Genomic DNA, 2,678 nt, shown 5'->3' on the forward strand with positions numbered 1-2,678 from the left:
CCAGGCTCAGGATCACTAGTATATTTTCAGGTTTTCCTCTGCATATCAGCCTGCCCAGAATCTGCTTGGTGTTTCACAAATTGAGAAGACAATGGACATTGTGCCAAGCTTCCTTTCAAACAGAAAAACCTGGGTCAGCATGACAGAAAAGAAGAAACAAAAAATCACCAGTTAGAAGAGAACCAGTGTCCCACCATCTTCCTCTCCACTGTTATTAATTTTTTAAGTTTAGAGGCAAACATGGGTCTAAAGCTTGCATCTCTCAGTTCCTGAAGCTATTTGCTACCCTGCAGCCTTGACTGGCCCTGATGTGACTGACTGCTGGGCAAGTGGGGCTGGGGATGCTCAGCCTGGAGAGAGGAGACACTGGGAGGCCTCACTGTGGCTCTGCAGGACTGGAAGGGTCCCACAGGAAAGAAAGGGACAGAGTGTTCAGCAGGGCCTGTGCTGACAGGACAAGGGGGGATGGCTTTCAACTGCAGCAGGTTGATTGAAGCTGCATCTAAGGAAGCTGCTCTTTTCCACTGGGGGTGGTGGGGCACTGGCCCAGGCTGTGCACAGAGGCTGTGCATGCCCCATCCTTGGCAACAGGGCTCTGAGCAGCACGCTCTGGGGGAAGACTGCTCAGCTGGGAACAAGATGTTTTTCTTCAGGCTCCCTTGCAAGCCCAACCGTTCATGGACTCCATCATTCCATGGTCTCCACTGTCCACTTCAGATGGAGCCTGGGAACTGTGATGTCACAGCCCACGCTCCAGCTGGAACGTCCAGCGCCCAGCAAAGGGCACAACACAACCCTTGGCCGCTGTGCTGACACGCTCTGCACCTTGCTCCTGCCCACTCTGCTTGTCACCTGCCCCCTGATAACCCCATCACTCCTGAAAGATCCTTAGTGCCTGGATTTTGTCATCCAGCCCTGCAGGATGCTCCCATTTGTCCTGAGGAAGGTATGGTGCCATTCCATGGAGGTGGACACTCCCCACCTGCCCGGGTGGGCTGGAGCTCTGTGGGCATGGAGTGGGACAGGGACCCCACTCTGAGGTTTTGCTACCTCTGCAGGCTGTCCCAGACAGAGAGGAGGAGATGGAGGTAGATGCAAAGATTGATATGGAGGAGGAGATGGAGGTGGATGTGGATGTGGAAGAAGAGATGGAAGTGCATGAGGAAGAGTCCATTGAGGACATGGACATTGATTAAGAAGGTGAGGAAGAGGCCATGATCTTGGCATGAAGAGCAATGCCAGCAGCAGGACAGGCAGAGTGGGTCTCCTGCTGCCAGGCTGGGGCTGGGCTGGGTGCTCCCTGCTCAGGGACATTGTAGCCAGGGCACTGGATTCTGGTGGCCATCCACAGCCTGTCCTGTGCCTGCTTTGCTCCACACAAGCTCCATGCCAGACCCAGCCAGGCTCAGTTCTGCTAGCAGAGTCCTGCTGCTGGGCCAGCATGTGCCAGCCTGGGGGCACATGCAAGAGCCCCTCTGTGCCTGACTGGAGTGACCGTGGCATTTGCTTTTCTTCCAGGTGCGATGGACATCACCGACAGAGACACCACCCTTTTGTATATATGTTTTACACTTTGTTGTTGTTCTTTAGAATATAGATTTTAGGGCTATTTTGGACTTCTGTAAATACGTTTTACACAGTTTTGCTAGGTAGGTTTTTCTGTATATATGTTCTATCGATTGTTGTTGTTACAAATATTCCTAGAATGTAAATATCTTCTGTATTTTTGCTGCTGTTCTTCTGTAATAAACAAATTTTATTTTTCACACTCCAGTTCTCCTTGCATTTGCTTCAGGCACAGGCAGCATTTTGCAAAGTTGTAGTTTCCACTTGCTCCAGGTTCCCAGGGCTGGAGGTCAGAAGTAGATGAAGGGGAAAAAAATCCACAATTAAGAGTGTCCATGACAGCCAGAGCCAAAAGAAGCCCAGGGGATCAGGAAAGAGGGAAGCACGTGCTCCAAACAACAGCAGAAATGTAGTGGGAGCTCTGGAGGGAACAAAAAAAAGAGGAAGCCTGAGGGAAGGAAAAAACGTCTCCCCACAAGGTGTTTTGCTTTTTTTCATGGAGAGTCTCTTGTATCATGTGGTGGAAACCCAGAAAAATAAAGGTCAGGAGAAGCATGGTTTATTGGGAACATTGCTGCATAGTAGACAGTCCTTGTGCAAATCGTTCCATGCAGCACTCACATATTTAATTGCTTCTCTTCCTGGGGAAGCAGAGTTGCTTTATTTACTCCAAGCAAGATTTTCTCCCTCCTCCCTGACAAAGAACAAGCTCCCATCCTGGCAAGCGCTCGCTGCTTTCCTTAACACTCATCACAGCCATGCTAAGGAGAGTGGAGCAGGTTAATTTATCACTTGTTGCAAGTTCTAAGTCCTTCTTAGATAAGGACCATGCTCAGCTGAGTGACAGTGAAGCAAAATGGCAAGCCAGGAATACATTGCCCTGCACACAACATCCTCCATTCCCGTGGATGGTTTCTCACTGGCACACAGGAGGAAGGAAGGAACACAAATGCATCATTGTACATCGAGTCATCCGTGTTGAGGGATGAATAGATCTCACGGGGATATGGAAACCCCCCCTGAAAACCAGTTCAGAGAAATCCTGAGCTGTTTTGTGCTGCTAGGCATGAAGATGCTCAGGATCTTCCACAGATGCTCAGCAGGCAGTAGGA

General features: G+C 50.1%; 1 long non-coding RNA gene across 1 annotated transcript; it reads left to right on the top strand.

Moving 5' to 3' along the window:
* The first annotated feature begins 778 nt into the window (after positions 1 to 778).
* On the top strand, positions 779 to 1,768 carry LOC135293183 (uncharacterized). Its single transcript, XR_010355302.1, has 3 exons — positions 779 to 946; positions 1,059 to 1,200; positions 1,519 to 1,768. It is a non-coding gene; the product is annotated as an uncharacterized LOC135293183 (long non-coding RNA).
* Positions 1,769 to 2,678: the final 910 nt, after the last annotated feature.

Source organism: Passer domesticus, unplaced genomic scaffold (assembly GCF_036417665.1).
Source record: "Passer domesticus isolate bPasDom1 unplaced genomic scaffold, bPasDom1.hap1 HAP1_SCAFFOLD_84, whole genome shotgun sequence".
Classification (NCBI taxonomy): domain Eukaryota; kingdom Metazoa; phylum Chordata; class Aves; order Passeriformes; family Passeridae; genus Passer; species Passer domesticus.